Source organism: Amblyraja radiata, chromosome 18 (genome assembly GCF_010909765.2).
Source record: "Amblyraja radiata isolate CabotCenter1 chromosome 18, sAmbRad1.1.pri, whole genome shotgun sequence".
Taxonomy (NCBI): domain Eukaryota; kingdom Metazoa; phylum Chordata; class Chondrichthyes; order Rajiformes; family Rajidae; genus Amblyraja; species Amblyraja radiata.
In genome coordinates, this window is record NC_045973.1 from 21,670,096 (window position 1) to 21,687,625 (window position 17,530).

The 17,530-nt window shown below is 46.2% G+C and overlaps 1 long non-coding RNA gene across 1 annotated transcript; it reads left to right on the top strand.

Annotated features, from left to right (window-relative positions):
- The first annotated feature begins 405 nt into the window (after positions 1-405).
- On the top strand, positions 406-9,199 carry LOC116983177. The gene is made up of 2 exons (XR_004414633.1): positions 406-441; positions 6,459-9,199. It is a non-coding gene; the product is annotated as an uncharacterized LOC116983177 (long non-coding RNA).
- The last annotated feature ends 8,331 nt before the right edge of the window (positions 9,200-17,530 follow it).

Here is a 17,530-nt window from a genome sequence, read left to right on the forward strand (position 1 = left end):
TAATGCACTTCGGATAAGCACGACTCAGTAAAATCATTGACTTGCAATTATTGGACTTGGTGCACTGAAAGTCGTCTCAGTGCACGGGTATTTATCAACACGTTCATCGATTCAAATATGAAAAATAAAACAAAGTACAGATGCTGCAAGCTTTGAGCAAGTTAGGCAGCATCAATGGGAAGAGAAACATTTCAGTTGCAGACCCTTCCACGTAACTCAAAAGTCAACAGTTTAATTTCATTTTCATCGGGAACTATGACATTCACACTTACTACAGCTTTGCACGTACATGAATGCTACAATATAAGAAATAAACAAATACACAATATTAGAATTAAGTAACTTGACCACAATAGGAAGGTTTCACGGCAGTCGGGTCATGACCCATGACCCGTACTGTTGCGACGCTACTCCAAATGGATTACACGCGATGAACTGCAGGTAGGCACTTACCATTGTTTCCAGCGTAGCGGGCCCTTGGTCAATTTTACTTCGGAGTCACGTGAGTGACTACGTGAAGAACCCGCTCAGTGCGCAGGCGCGGCATTTACGCCAGCAGTGCAACAGCGGCCTGCAACGGGAGTTAGGCTCTCCCGCTACAGAATGAACCGGACCGTCAGGTGAGTACCCTGAGGTCGGGTTTTCTTTTACAGGTGAGCCTTTTTCTGCTTGTGTTTTTTACAGGCAGAGAAAAAGGCTCTGGAACAAAACTGTCCCCCGTTCAAGGAGGAACGTTTTTCCCGTCGGGGAGGGGGGCAGCAACAGGCGGTAGGAGCGTTACCCGGTGTTCCGTAATTCCCCGACACCGTGCCGAGGCCAGCCCGCTAGTACCTGAGCAGCGGGCCGGATGCATAGCCACTCGAGAGGCATCCGGCAGGTGTTCCCGATGTCGGACGGGACGTCTCTCCACCCGCACGAGGGGAGAGAGAGCCGCCTGAGCCGCTGGAGCGGCTCTCGGAGCAGGTGCCTGCGAGACGCGCTGCTTGAGGGGCGCTCTCGCTACTACAAGGCACAAAAGCTCCAGAAGAAGGCGGTAGGAACAATTACCGGGCGCACCGCTATCCCCATCACCGTGCCGAGCCCAGTCCCGCTAGTGCCTGAACTGCGGGCTGGATGTCTAGCCATCCGAACAGGCATCCGGCCGGTGGCGTCCGATTCGTCGGACGGGGACATGTCTCCACCTAAATGGAGGAGAGACAGCCGCCTGAGCTGCATCCAACAGCAATTGGAGCAGCTCCAGCGAGATGCGCAGAAAGAGCGCTCTCGCGGAGGGAGGTCAGGCACCCCCTCCACAGTGTTTCATGCACTGCCCTCTGCTCCCTCATTACTGGAGGCTAGCATTGGTGACCAGGGCTGGGCTGGTCTGGAACAGGGGCAGGCGGACGAATTCGGGAGTATGCCAGGGGTGCAGGAACATGAAGAGCTGTTGGGTGTGATGGACCGCTTGTAGCAACCCCACGGGCTGGAGCACCACTGGAACCAAGAATGGCGGTCAGCATCAACCATTACTGGAAAAGGTGCTCGCTGAGGTGCTGAAACAACACAGCACCAGAAAACGGTAAGGCCCTCAAAGTAAAAAGTGTCAACAGCCAAATCTGGGGGCATGTGGGTCACACATCCGGACCCAAGAACTCAAGCTACAGCGGATCCTAAGGCTCCTGACGTCGGCCATCACAGCCTTTGCTCGTTCCGTGGAGATCACGGAGATGGATACCTGCCAGCAGGATGTGCTGGCATTAATGTGTACCACACAATTTGAGATCAACAATCTCCGGAGGGAAACATAAGACCTGCCCTCAATCCCAAATTTGCTGGCTTGTGTAAAGCCCCAGCTGCGGAGACGGACGCGCTGCTATTTGGGAAAGATTTCAATAAAAAACTGAAGGAGATGCAGGAAGCATCAAAAACCTTCGGCCCAATGAGGGCAGGCCCTGGGACGAGCAAACCAAGACCTCCGATACCCAAGCGGCAGCACCCCACGGCATCCACCAGTCGACGTCCGCAATATGGGACTGGTGAACGCTTGGGGTCCGCACATTATCCCCAAAGATCTTTTTAGATCAGGGCCCGCAGTGGACCCTCTGGAAAATGCGCCTCCCCCCAACATCGCCAGCACGTCAGAACAAAATCTTCAGGAAAATGAAGAAACAGAATCGCCAATAACCATGGAGGTAGGTGGGTCTGGTCCCTACCAGCATATAGAGAATAAGGGTGCTTTATTAACAGGGGGGAGATTACACTTGTTTAAAGAAGCATGGGGTATGGTCACGAGTGACAAGTATATACTCAACAGCATTAGAGGATATAAAATACAATTCATGTCAGAAAAAACGCTGCCATTTCAACAATGGCCCCAAAGGGTATTTCTCCCTCCGTCAAAGAGAAACGTGAGGGACAAGCTGAACTGGTGAGACTTATCACAAAGGGGGTCATCGAAAAGACCAAACATGAACCTTTGGAATTTGTATCGAATATATTCACTAAAACCAAAAAAGATCATTGACTTAACATCACTAAACAAATTTGTTAAGTATATACATTTCAAAATGGAGACATATGTTACTGCCAAACAACTGAATTCCAAAGGACACTTCATGGCAAGCATTTATCTTAAAGATGCTTACTATCTAGTACCCATATACAAGGATCATCGCAGATACCTAAAATTTATCTGGATGGTACAAAGCATTGCCCTATGGGCGAACTTCAGCCCAAGATTATTCACCAAAATATTGAACCCAGCCATGGCAATACTAAGAAAACAAAAACATATTGTCATGGCATATCTGGAGGATATTCATGATAGTAGGGAAAACGATGGAATTGGCTGTGGCAGCAGTATCAGCTACAAAACAGCTCCTCGAAACTCTGGGGTTCGTCCTACATCCAGATAAATCTAAGTTGAAGCCATCCACTATCATGGACTACCTGGGCTTCACAATTAACTCAGTCCATATGACTGTTACCTTGCCAAAGGCAAAAATGGTTGAATTAGCACAATCATGCAACAAATTAATGGTCAACGAGCGACCAACTATTCGACAAGTAGCAAGAGTAATTGGGGAAATGGTAGCAGCATTTCCGGCTACACAATTCGGACCTTTGCACAATCAAAAAATTTACAGAGAGCAAAGGTACGGGCAATAAAACGACATACAGGTCACTATGATCGTGTCATGAACTTACCCACTGAAGCAATATCAGAGCTACAGTGGTGGGCAGAAAACGTTTGGCATAGTTTCAGCCCTATCTTTATCACTAACCCTACTTTAGTTATTCAAACAGATGCCAGTGCTCAAGGCTGGGGAGCGACTAACTCCATATCCAGCACAAGTGGTAAATGGACTAACCTAGAGTCATCATTACTACTTACACTGGGCATTAACTATCTAGAGATGTTGGGCGCCTTTTATGGTTTAAAAGCATATGTATCTAATATGCAGCACTTGCATGTTCGGTTACAAATTGATAAATACTACGGTGATGGCTTATATTAACCATATGGGTGGCATAAAATCATTATCATGCGACAAATTGGTCAACATGATTTGGCAATGGTGTGTCGAAAGACATATTTGGCTATCAGCTACTTACCTACCAGGTAAGCTAAACACCCATGCCATGAGAAAATTAAACGCCTGGGTTGCAAGTTTGAACAGACCTTACCTGGAACTGGGATTGTCCAAACAAACCATCACCACCATGTCGGCATCCCTTCGAACATCCACCAAGAGGCAGTACTTAACCAGCATCAAAAAAGGGAGAAGTACTGCCAGGAAACAGGGACAACATACGCAACAGCTACAGCCACCAACATACTGGAGTTCCTGGCCATCTACACCACGATGTAGGGATCAGCTACAGTGCCATCAACACAGCGCAGAGTGCTCTTTCTGCTTATCTCAAACCAGCGCCAGTACAACAGGCGATGGGATCCCATCCACTGGTGGTAAAACTGATGAAGGGCATTTACAATATCAAGCCCTAAGCCCAGGTATACCCATATTTGGGATATCAGTGTGGTCCTGACATATCTCAGGGAATGGCCACCAGCCAGATCCCCCGGCCTCGAGCAAGCTACACTAAAGACGCTCATGTTGATGGCACTTGTATCCGCTCAGAGGGTCCAGTCACTACACCTATTGCGACTGGACAACATGATCACAGCTCCAGACCAACAATCCAGCGACTGGTCAAACAGAGCAGACCTGGAACACCTAATCCAGTCGTGGCTTACCCACCAGAACCACGGTTATGTGCCATGACCCACCTACTATCCTACATAGACACAACCAGAATATTCGAGGGAGATGAAAAGCCTTGTGGGTCAGTCACAAAAACCTTATGGTGGGGTACGAGCCAAACCATTGCGAGATGGCTCAAGCAGGTGCTAGAAACTGCTGGGATAAACACTAACATGTACAAATTTTATTCCACCAGGGCAGCATCCATGTCGACGGCTAAAGAATGGAGATGCCTATAGACCACATCCTGGCTACAGCAGGATGGTGGGAAGGGAAAAGATCGTTCAGAAATTTTATAATAAGCCATTGGCAAAACCTGGTTTATTTGCAGTAAAGATTTACGAACTGCAAATATTTAATTTAAGCCCAGGGGAGCAACTTAATTCTTTGTTGTTATTGTTTAAAAAATACCATTGTGTTTTTCTACAAATAGACTCATTGGTTCATTACGATAACAATTCCTCCCTCAAGAACTTCGGCAGTGAGTGAAATGAAACTGTTACACGGTTTGAAATCACAGAGCTTTGAAATCTTCACGTAGTCACTCACGTGACTCCGAAGTAAAATAGTAAGATTAAACGAGAACTTACCAGTTTGAAGTTTGATCTGTATTTTATGAGGAGTTATGATGAGGGTATTACGTGCCCCACCCTCATTATATGGATCAAACTAATAAATTGATGTCTCCTTATCTTTACTATGTTTACTTCAAAATAACTGTCTATCTGTGATTCCACACCGCTGCTTGGAAGTATGCCGCGCCTGCGCACTGAGCAGGTTCTTCACGTAATACCCTCATCGTAACTCCTCATAAAATACAGATCAAACTTCAAACTGGTAAGTTCTCGTTTAATCTTACTATTTTTGCGCTGTAAATAATTATGAAAATCGGGATAAGCGTGTGAGACATTTAGCCTACTTCACAATTCCAAAAGTGAGGAGAAATTACGGTAGATAGAAACGAGAGCTGAAGGACAACAACAGCCAGTGCTTGGCGAACATTGGCCGTTTGCTCACTGCATTTCATCAACTAAGGCATTATTTGTGTTTTTTCTTGATTCCTTTGGCATCTAAAAAGTTTCAGAAGTGATAAATCTGGCTGTATTTTTTTTAAATCGCCCAAGGTTCTCGTGGTTTTTTACATACAAAATGAAAACGCATCTGAAGAAAAAATTACAGCCAGATTTATCACTTCTGAGAATTTTTAGATACCAAAGGAATCAAGAAAAAACACAAATAATGCCTTACTTGATGAGATGCAGTGAGCAAACCCGATAATTCTCGATATGTTCAATGTTTACCAAGCACTTTAGCTGCTGTAGTCCCTTCAGTTCTCGCTTCTCTATACCTTCATTTCGCTTCACGTTTGGAATTCTGAAGTTGGGTACATGTCTCTCACACTTACCCCGACTCCCACAAATTTTTTCAGCGCAAAAATTCAACATTTTGGCGGATTTTTAACAGGTTGGAAAGTACGCGTTTCTAGCATGAATAACATATACCGGAAGTGCCGGATGTCTTCCAGTTGGATTTAGCGGCTCCGTGCGTCGAGCCCTATGACCCAATGACCTTACGTGCAACCCCCCCTATAAAGCAACTAAAGTACGTCGTGCAGCCTAACCAAATTTCATAGTAGGTCGTTGCTGGGTTAGGGTTGTGCATTCCGGTTCAAGAACCCGATGGTTGCTGTGAGGTAGTTCTTCTTAGTCACGGTTCTGAAACTCCCGCACCTTCTTCCTGATGGTAGCAGCTAGATAAGAGCGTGGCCAGAGTTATGTGGTTTTTGATGATATTAGCTGCCTTTTTGAGACAGCGCTTCCCGTAAATCCCGACAACGGTGGGGAGGTTAATACCTGTGATGGACAAGGTAATGTCCACCACTTCCCGCAGCCTCCTTCGTTCTGGGCGTTTTGAGTTACTGTACCAGAGTCATGATGCAATCAGTCAGTAAGCTTTCTCCTGTACACTTTGATTATATGGATTAACACTCCAGAGTTTAGCATCTTTCCACAAATGCTGCAAAACCTGCTGAGCGTTTTGAGTATTTTCTAGTCAAATAGTATAAATAAATCATAAACATATACAACCTATCTTTTCTTGATTTATACCAATGCCAATCCTTTATGAATCAAAGGGATTTGACATATGTAGAATGTCAGGTTGTACTTTATCCAATACACAAAACCTTTTTTATCACGGATTTCTTTAAAACAGATTTTGGTCATAGCAGATGGACCTATCGACCTTCATGGCCAAGCTGGGCAGCCGACACCAACCCAGCTCAGCACCTCCCCAGCCGCTTCCAGGCCAGGCTGCCAATGCCACCCTCGGCCAGCACTGCCTCCCCGGCTGCATCCAGTCCGACCTACCAACCTTCATCGCCAGGCCGGGTGGCCAATGCCAGCTGCTTCCAGGTCAAACCTACTGTCGCCATCACTGGCCCACACAACTTCCTCAGCCGTGACTGCTGATGCCACCACCACCAACTCTTACCTGCATTTCAGCCACCCGCAGGCCATGACCAATGACTCACCTCTTCCCTGGCCGTCAGCAAACCGGGGTCATCAACCAACCTGGATTCCAGACCCTGTTCCAGACTGAGAATCTGAAGAAGGGTCTCAACCTGAAACTTCACCTATCCATGCTCTCCAGAGGTGCTGCCTCACCTGCTGAGTTACTGGAACTCAGAGGCCTGTACACAACCTCCCCAATGTTTCCCTCTCTCCCGCTGCTAGCTGGCTCTATTTAAACTGATTCCAGAGCAAAATATAAACTGCTGGTGGAAGTCAGCGGGCCAAACATCATCTGTGGAGGCTGAGGGATGGCCGATGTTTGGGTCAAGACTCTGCACCAGGATTGAGAATGGAAACTTAGTAATGTAGTGTCAAGCTACCAACCTCACCCTCAATGTCAGCAAGTCAAAGAAGCTTGTTATCGATTTCAGGAAGCATGGCGGAATACATCCCCCAGTCAGCATCAATGGTGTGAAAGTGGAAGTGCAAAAGTACAGAATTTCCTCATTACTCCAACAGCTCTTACTGAATTTTGCAGATATACCATAGAAAGTATACTATCTGGTTGCATCACAGCCTGATTTGGAAATAGCTCTGTGAAGACCGCAAGAAATTGCAGAGATGTGAATGTCAATCACACTCCCCACCATTTAATCCATCTACACCATGTTGTCTTGTAAAAGGAGCCAACATAATCAAGGACCGATTTTCTCTCTATGGGTAAGCAGTTTCAGGGTTGGAGGTGGAGGAAGCAGGCTGTCTGCCTGAGGCATAGATTGTGACCCAAAATCATAGCCTTCTCAGCATTTAATTAGAGGAAATTTCAACGCCCAGTTAGATATAAGAATTTATTAACCCAGAACCAAATTAATTTAATTGTCCTATTACCACCTGCTATTAGCCTTCATCCTTTGTTATTTAATCTTTCTTGCCTTCCAACCCATTTTGGACTTTTCCTTATATGTACCTCATCCAATACCAAAATCTCTGCTCCTCTTCCCCACAAAAATACTTTCCAAAGAATAGGTAGTCTTCTTGCTCTTTCTAACTATAAATGTCACCTCACATGTAAACTAATGCCGGTTTCACACCATTTCTCCACCCTAAATGTTGATCATATTTTTGAATATTTTGAAACCAAGCTTCAAGCCTGAGCCAAGTTGTTTACATATGTGGCATAGAAATGTATTTATGCAAGAACAACTTCTGAGCTTTTATCATTCTGAATAACTACCTTGAACTGTACCTTTTTGTACAGCCATTTTAACATTCCTTATGCCCCTTGCTCCAAATAACCAGAGTCCTGAATCTCATCCAATTACATCTACAATATTACAGGTTGTTACTAATTTAAGTACATTAACTTAAGGACATCCTCAATGAGTTCATAATATTGTTATATTCAAAAGTCCAGAGTATGTATATACTTTAGTTCCTGCTAACGGCATAACTAGTTTCCGCTCTTTCTCCACTTTTAGTAACCGTTCAGTCTTGTATTTTTGATGCCATTCATTGCAATATGGTGGAGGTACCATTACCAAGAGTGATGTTTGTGTATTTTCTGACTTACAAACAAAATTGACGTCTGTAAAAAATCGGACGAGTTCATTACTCGATATAATGGCAGTTTTTACAACGTTTGAAGTCCAACTTTGATAGCCATTCATTATCGTAGATGATTTGGAGATATAGCCTAACGCACTCACGACGCACTTGACAGCAAAGATGAGTCTTCCAGACGTTGTTTCCTGCTTAATTGCTTTTTTATTGAAGTAATACAAAACAAAGAAATAACTCATAACTTTCTGTTCTTAATCGCTATTCCGTTCATATCACATAAATCACATAAAAGCTTCTTCTTATAAAGGTATGTCTCGTAACACGTGTGTGTCGTGATCATGGTAGAAAACTGTTTCCCCTCATTCTCCGGCACCAAACAGAAACTTCTAATCTGAGAGTCTGCGCCAGACTCCTCTAATAAAAGAACACACCCCTACTACGTATCAAATCCCACCTACAAAAGTACAGGCAGGTAAAAACTAAAATAAAAAATATCAGACATGATAATAATACTGACTTAAGCTTAATGGCTCGTACATACCGGCCCCTAATTGTTCTGAGTATACAACGAGGCAATTACCAATAAACATTAAAATAGGAGCTATAAAGGCTTAACATATCTCAAATATCAAAAGTAATAAGCATTATGCATTAGCATTCAGACTTCTTTAGCGATTCCTTCATCTTCGCCTTCTAAAAGCAGACGTAGATTGGTTATCAGTCTTACCAAGATGTTGTTCTTAGTCTGAAGTCGTCCTGTACGCATCAAAGCCTTAATGTGTGGCATGATCTCCAGTATCTTTCCCATCAACCAAGAACATCGTGGTGCAGTAGAATCAACCACCAAAATGATATCACCTGGAATAACATTTCTTCTAATCCTGACCATAGTTGTCGTTCTTGGATTAGAGGCAAATATTCTTGTGTCCACCTTTTCCAAAAAAGATCTGCCACATATTGTGCTTGGCTCCACCTGCGTCTAATATACAAATCTTCCTTCACAAAGAGCCCAGGTGGTAGAATTGGATTGGTCTTCAACAGAAGAATATGATTTGGTGTAAGTGCTTCCAGATCATTCGGATCATCAGAACTCTTAGTAATGGGTTGATCATTTAAAAATGCTTCAACTTCACAAAATAAAGTTTGCAATCCTTCATCGTCCAAAACTTGTTGTTTAAGAACAGAACGTAGCACATTTCTAACCATGCGGATCAACCATTCCCAAACACCGCCATGATGAGATCTCGCAGGAGGATTAGAATCCCATTCTATCCCATCCTGATACATAACACTCTGGATTTTTTGAGCAAATAGCAATAGCTTTGTTTTAGCTTTAAGAACCCAAGCTACCACAGTCACCAATTTATTCCATGATGAAAAATGGGTAATTAAGTCATTTGTTATGTTCGATGAATCCGTAGCAATAACATTCATGGTGATGTTTAATTTCTGGATCATTAGCAGAGATTTCAAATCCAGGCTCAAGCTTTGGCCATTCTCTGTCTGGCTTACATAGAAACTCTGGTCCATTGATCCATCTCTTATTGCTTAAGAAGCGATTTGCTGTTAATCCCCTAGAAGTGCATCCGCAGGATTTTCCTTTGCATTAACATATTTCCACTGTGATACATTAGTAGCTCTCCTTACATAAGAGATTGTGTTTGCTACAAATGTTTGAAAACACTTGTTATCATTGTTAAAGTATTTAAGCACTGCAGTACTATCAGTCCAGAAGATAGATTTCTCCAGCTGAAGCTGCAGTTCCTTTTGCAGCATTATGTCAACTTTAACAGCTAAGACTGCGGCAGTAAGTTCCATTTTGCGAATCATCATTTTCTTCAATGGTGCCACTCTGGCCTTTCCCATTAAGAATGCAACATGTACTTCATTGTTATCATTTTCGGCCCGAAATGTTGCCTATTTCCTTCACTCCATAGATGCTGCCTCACCCGCTGAGTTTCTCCAACAGTTTTGTCTACCTTCGATTTTCCAGCATTTGCAGTTCATTCTTAAGCAACTGGTAAAGACCTACTTATTGGAATGAATGCTTTGAAGGCATTGAAACCGAAAGAGTTTGTCAGCAGTCAATAGAGACTGAAAAATGATAACAATGAAGTACATGTTGCATTCTTAATGGGAAAGGCCAGAGTGGCACCATTGAAGAAAATGATGATTCGCAAAATGGAACTTATTCCTTCGATTTTGGACGATGAAGGATTGCAAACTTTATTTTGTGAAGTTGAAGCATTTTTAAATGATCAACCCATTACTAAGAGTTCTGATGATCCGAATGATCTGGAAGCACTTACACCAAATCATATTCTTCTGTTGAAGACCAATCCAATTCTACCACCTGGGCTCTTTGTGAAGGAAGATTTGTATATTAGACGCAGGTGGAGCCAAGCACAATATGTGGCAGATCTTTTTTGGAAAAGGTGGACACAAGAATATTTGCCTCTAATCCAAGAACGACAACTATGGTCAGGATTAGAAGAAATGTTATTCCAGGTGATATCATTTTGGTGGTTGATTCTACTGCACCACGATGTTCTTGGTTGATGGGAAAGATACTGGAGATCATGCCACACATTAAGGCTTTGATGCGTACAGGACGACTTCAGACTAAGAACAACATCTTGGTAAGACTGATAACCAATCTACGTCTGCTTTTAGAAGGCGAAGATGAAGGAATCGCTAAAGAAGTCTGAATGCTAATGCATAATGCTTATTACTTTTGATATTTGAGATATGTTAAGCCTTTATAGCTCCTATTTTAATGTTTATTGGTAATTGCCTCGTTGTATACTCAGAACAATTAGGGGCCGGTATGTACGAGCCATTAAGCTTAAGTCAGTATTATTATCATGTCTGATATTTTTTATTTTAGTTTTTACCTGCCTGTACTTTTGTAGGTGGGATTTGATACGTAGTAGGGGTGTGTTCTTTTATTAGAGGAGTCTGGCGCAGACTCTCAGATTAGAAGGTTGCCTATTTGAAATGTTGAAATGTCGAAATGTTGCCTATTTCGTCCACTGCATAGATGCTGCCTCACCCGCTGAGTTTCTCCAGCAGTTTTGTCTAGGTCTATACCAGTGTTTACTTTAGGAATCTGACATCCTTCAAGGTCATTGTTTCAAGTCTTTTTGTTTGGGTATATTTAGATGAGAAACCAGCATGGTCTCATGTGTAAACACATCAGATATTTGTATAAAATTGTTTTTATCCAGACTAGGTATTTCCATACCTGTAATATGATGTTTATTACAATATTTATCTTCAATCATGGCACGCAATAGAATCTTAAGTCTTTTCTCCTGTGATGTCCAGTCTTCTCATTATGCTTTCTGTGCAAAAGGTAGTCGAACTTCCATGATCCAAAAATGCATATGTTTGCAACACTGAATTCGCTTTGCTGCTCCTTACCCTTTCTGCCAAGATGGAGAAAATACAAGTTTCTACCCCGGCCATCACTCGTAGCTGGCTTCTCCTCCTGTTTCTTCTCCGTAATCTTCTATTCAGTGTGAAGTAATTCAGGATGATCTTGTTTGCACTTATAGCAAGTCATATGGCTCTTGCAGTTTTTAACCATGTGTCCTTTCTTCAAACATCCAAAACAGATTCCCTTTTCCTTTAAGAAGTCAATCTTTCCTTCTTCTTAAATTTTCGACACAAATGACCAATATCATCACATGACAAACAGAACCCTTTTTGCTTAATAGTGGATGCATCCCCTTTCATTCCTCATCGAGCTACAACAACCTCTAAGAAATATCACGAACTCATGCAATGCCTTCACATCTTCTGCCTTGATAGCTGTCCAAGCATACGCCTTCTTCATGTATGCATTAGCAATCTTCTGTTTGTTACCAAAATGTTCTTTAAGCAATTTTCTTGCCATTTGATAGCCCTCTGCAAGCAAATTTTGACAACTTATTACAAGCTGCTTTGTATATCCGCTTGTGTCGTGCTCCAGAAATCGTAAGTGATCTCTTTCAATACAATACAATCAGTTTTATTCGTCACATTGCACATAAAGTGCAAGTGAAATGAATTTGTCAGCAGCGGTACAATGATAAAGAACACACAATACACAATAAAAATTTAACACAAACATCCACCACAGCATTCATCACTGTGGTGGAAGGCACAGAATTTGGCCAGTCCTCCTCTATTTCCCCCCGTGGTCGGGACCAGAGTCCAGAGTCAGTCCAGGATCGGCTCTTCCCCACCGGAGACCGCGGCTTTAGGTTGGTGTAGGCCGCAGGCCGGCGGTCGAAGATTTAAAGTCCCCGCCACAGCCAGAAGCACCGCAGACTGCAGGGCCGGCGGTCGAAGCTCCCCTCCAGGGGTGATGGTAAGTCCACGCCGGGTCCGCGGTAGAAGTAGGCCGCGGGCCGGCGGTGGAAGCTCCTACTTCTTCTTCATTAGTAGTTTAGTAGTGAAACGCTATTATGAAAGTTTCATATTGCAAAGGATCACAATCATACTTAGGAATTTCCATTGGGGTAAAGTGGAAGAGAGATTTTCTTGAGCTAGGAGCTCGCTGATTCTTGTTTGATCCCTCACCAATTTATAGAATTCACTTTGAGATCCCTGGCTGGGCACAAATGGATGATAAACTGAAAAGAGTACTGGTCTGGGTAAGTTTTGTCACGAGTCGCATGACCAGTTGTTTGTCTCTGGCTGGGCGCATATGGATAAGAAACAAGCCTCTGAAAATTTTGGCTTGTACAAGCCTGTGTATTGAGCCTCTGGGAAGAGTGCTTGGTCACTGGCTTATTACGAGCCTCAAAGGACAGCCCATAAGTTGTTTGCTAGTCTAGCTCCTTGTTGCTGAAATGAAGTTTTGCCAATCGCCCACCTACTCAGTGCTGGCTCTGTGAGAGGGGAGAGGGGGTGAAAGGGGTGTATGGATGGGAGGAGCGAAGGGGTGAGGAGGGGAGAGAGGGGTGGGGAAGAGCAGATAGAGGGGGAGGGGGGCAGAGAGGATATAGAGGGGAGGGGGGTGGAGGGAAGAGAGCAGATAGAAAGAGGAGAGGATTGGGGAGAGAGAGGGAGAGGGCGGACCTGAACTCAGTGAAGGGGCGGCTCGGACGGGGCCTACTGCGAACGGGCAGCGAGCCTCGGCAGCTCTCGAGCTCGGGCAGCGTGGAGAGCCTCGGCAGCTTTTGTGTGACGGGAGACCTTCAGTGACCGGCTGTAACCTGCTGTGATCTCCCGATCTGCAGAGCATTTTGAGATGGCGGGTTGAGGGGGGGGGGGTTGGAGTGAGTGGGCGGGCGTTGGGAGTCCAGCTGCGGGAGGCGTGGCGCGAGCATACTTGGGCTGGGCGCGAGGCTTTAGTCCACAGCGTCGGAGGGCGGGGCCTGGAGGCAGGTGGGCCTCGATTGGTGGGAATGTGGGCATTGTGACGTCAGCAGCTCAAGCAGCGATTATATCTTTTTTAAAGTGAGTTTTGTGATCAATTTTATTCAAAATCTGGGGAAATAATTGACCAAGGAGTGGATTTCTGAACTCATAAGATAAATCCCTACCGAAATTGTAAAAATCTCTGCGTTTTTGCGTCTGGTTTTTGAGGAGATACGTTGCAAAGGCAAAATGCCGTTCACACACACACACAGAGTTTTAAAAGTATACTAGACCAAGTGCAGACCCGTTGGGTCTGTTTCCCCAACGGCGTTTTGCGGGGGGGGGGGGGCTGCGGCACCAAACTCACATTAACCACCCCCCAAACACACAGGTGAGGGGAGGGGGAATGTGAAGAGGGAAGGGAGGGGAGAGGAGGTGGAGAAAACGGGACAGATTTGGGAGGGAAAGGAGAGGGGGGTAGGGGGTGAGAGAGGGGGATGGGGAGAGAGATGTGGGGGAGGGGGAGGTAGGGGAGGAGGGAGGGAGGGGGAGAGAGGGGAAAGAGTGGGGAGGGAGAGTGGAGGGGGAAGGGGGAGAGGTGGAATAGTGGGGAGGGAGGTGGAGAGGGGTAGGGGGAGTGATGGAAGAGGGACAGAGGGGTAGGAGGAAGGGGGCGGGTGGAGAGAGGGAAGTAGTTTTGAAATATGTGGGGGGGGGGGGGGAAGGATTTGATTAAAAACGTGTACTTAAACACGACGAAATGTAATGAGGTGCGGATACTTAGAAAGAAAAGTGAAATCTCTACCGAAATGGAAAAGATGTCGGCGATTCTGCGTCTGGTTTCGGAGTTGCAGGGAATCAAAGGAAGAAATGCGGCCGGAAGCCGTACATGTAAATGGATCCATTCCGACTGGACGTCTGCGAGCGTCGGGCATTGCGATTGGACATCTGCGAGCATCGGGCATTGTGACATCGCACGGCGGGAACGAATCGAAAGGCAGAAAGGGATCCGGACGCCAGCCGGACGGATGGGGCGAGAGTTTTATATATTAACTAGACCAAGTGCAGACCCGTTGGGTCTGTTTCCCCAACGGCGTTTGCGGGGGGGGGGGGTGAGAAGAGGGGAGGGAGGGGAAAGGAGGAGGAGAAGGAAACGGGATAGATTTTGGAGGGAAAGGAGAGCGGGGTAGGGGGTGAGAGATGGAGAGAGAGATGTGGGGGAGGGGGGATGGGGAGGGAGGGGAGGAGGGAGGGATGGGGGGAGAGAGGGGAAAGAGTGGGGAGGGAGAGTGGAGGGGAAGGGGGAGAGAAGTGGAAGAGTGGGGAGGGAGGAGGAGAGGGGTAGGGGGAGTGATGGAAGAGGGACAGAGGGATAGGGGGAAGGGGGTGGGGGGAGAGAGGGAAGGGGGTGGGGTAGAGAGGGAAGGGGGGTGGGGGAGAGAGGGATGGGAGAGGGGTGAGGAGAGGGGGAGGAGAGAAGTGGAAGAGTGGGGAGGGAGGGAGGGGTAGAGGGGTAGCGGGAGTGGTAGAACAGGGACGGGGGAGTGGTGGAAGAGGGACAGAGGGGAAGGGGTGGGGGAGAGAGGGAAAGGGAGGGGAAGAGAGAGGGGTGGGGGAGGGAGAGGGGTGGAGTAAGGGGATAGAAGTGGAAGAGTGGGGAGGGAGGGGTAGGGGGAGTGGTGAAAGAGGGACAGAGGGTTAGGGGTAAGGGGGTGGTGGTAGAGAGGGAAGGGGGGCGGGGGAGAGAGGGATGGGTGGGAGAGGGAGAGGGGTGAGGAGAGGGATACATAGAAACATAGAAATTAAGTGCAGGAGTAGGCCATTCGGCCCTTCTAGCCTGCACCACCATTCAATATGATCGTGGCTGATCATCCAACTCAGTATCCTGTACCTGCCTTCTCTCCATACCCCCTGATCCCTTTAGCCACAAAGGCCACATCTAACTCCCTCTTAAATACAGCCAATGAACAGGCCTCAACTACCTTCTGTGCCAGTGAATTCCAGAGATTCACCACTCTCTGTGTGAAAAATGTTTTTCTCATCTCGGTCCTAAAAGATTTACCCCTTATCCTTAAACTGTGACCCCTTGTTCGGAACTTCCCCAATATCTGGAACAATCTTCCTGCATCTAGCCTGGCCAACCCCTTAAGAATTTTGTACGTTTCTATAAGATACCCCCTCAATCTTCTAAATTCTAGCATGTACAAGCCGAGTCTATCCAGTCTTTCGTCATATGAAAGTCCTGACATCCCAGAAATCAGTCTGGTGAACCTTCTCTGTACTCCCTCTATGGCAACAATGTATTTGAACATTGGGCATTGTGACATCACACAATGGAACGTTCACCATTGGCTGGGGCTCCTGCAAAGGCATATGTAAATGAATCCATTGCGATTGGACATCTGTGAGCATCGGGCATTGTGACATCACACGATGGAACGTTCACCAGGGGCTGGGGCTGGTGCTGATTCTATGGGTGAGAAGCCAGTTTATTTTTGAAATATTGGGGGGGGGGGGGGGGGTGGGGAAAGGATTTGATTAAAAACATTTACTTAAACACGACGAAATGTAATGAGGAGCAGATACTTAGAAAGAAAAGTGAAATCTCTACCTAAATGGAAAAGATGTCTGCGATTCTGCTTTCCCCCTTATCCTTAAACTTTGACCCCTTGTTCTGGTCTTCCCCAACATCCGGAACAATTTTTTTTGCATCTAGCCCATCCAACCCCTTAAGAATTTTATACGTTTCTATAAGATACCCCCTTAATCTTCTAAAATCTAGCGAGTACAAGGCGAGTCTATCCAGTCTTTCTTCATATGAAAATCCTGACATCCCAGGAATCAGTCTGGTGAACCTTCTCTGTACTCCCTCTCTATGGCAACGATGTCTTTGAGCATTGGGCATTGTGACATCACACGATGGAACGTTCACCATTGGCTGGGGCTCCTGCATAGGCATATGTAAATGAATCCATTCCGATTGGACATATGTGAACATTGGGCATTGTGACATCACCCGATGGAACGTTCAGCAGGGGCTGGGGCTGGGGCTGGTGCTGATTCTATGGGTGAGAAGCCAGTTTAGTTTTGAAATATTGGGGGGGGGGGAAGGATTTGATTAAAAACGTGTACTTAAACACGACGAAATGTAATGAGGTGCGGATACTTAGAAAGAAAAGTGAAATCTCTACCGAAATGGAAAAGATGTCGGCGATTCTGCGTCTGGTTTCGGAGTTGCAGGGAATCAAAGGAAGAAATGCGGCCGGAAGCCGTACATGTAAATGGATCCATTCCGATTGGACGTCTGCGAGCGTCGGGCATTGCGATTGGACATCTGCGAGCATCGGGCATTGTGACATCGCACGGCGGGAACGAATCGAAAGGCAGAAAGGGATCCGGACGCCAGCCGGACGGATGGGGCGAGAGTTTTATATATTAACCAGACCAAGTGCAGACCCGTTGGGTCTGTTTCCCCAACTGCGTTTGCGGGGGGGGGGGGGGGTGAGAAGAGGGGAGGGAGGGGAAAGGAGGAGGAGGAGGAAACGGGATAGATTTGGGAGGGAAAGGAGAGCGGGGTAGGGGGTGAGAGATGGGGAGAGAGAAGTGGGGGAGGGGGGATGGGGAGGGAGTGGTGGAGGGAGGGATGGGGGGAGAGAGGGGAAAGAGTGGGGAGGGAGAGTGGAGGGGAAGGGGGAGAGAAGTGGAAGAGTGGGGAGGGAGGAGGAGAGGGGTAGGGGGAGTGATGGAAGAGGGACAGAGGGATAGGGGGAAGGGGGTGGGGGGAGAGAGGGAAGGGGGTGGGGTAGAGAGGGAAGGGGGGTGGGGGAGAGAGGGATGGGAGAGGGGTGAGGAGAGGGGGAGGAG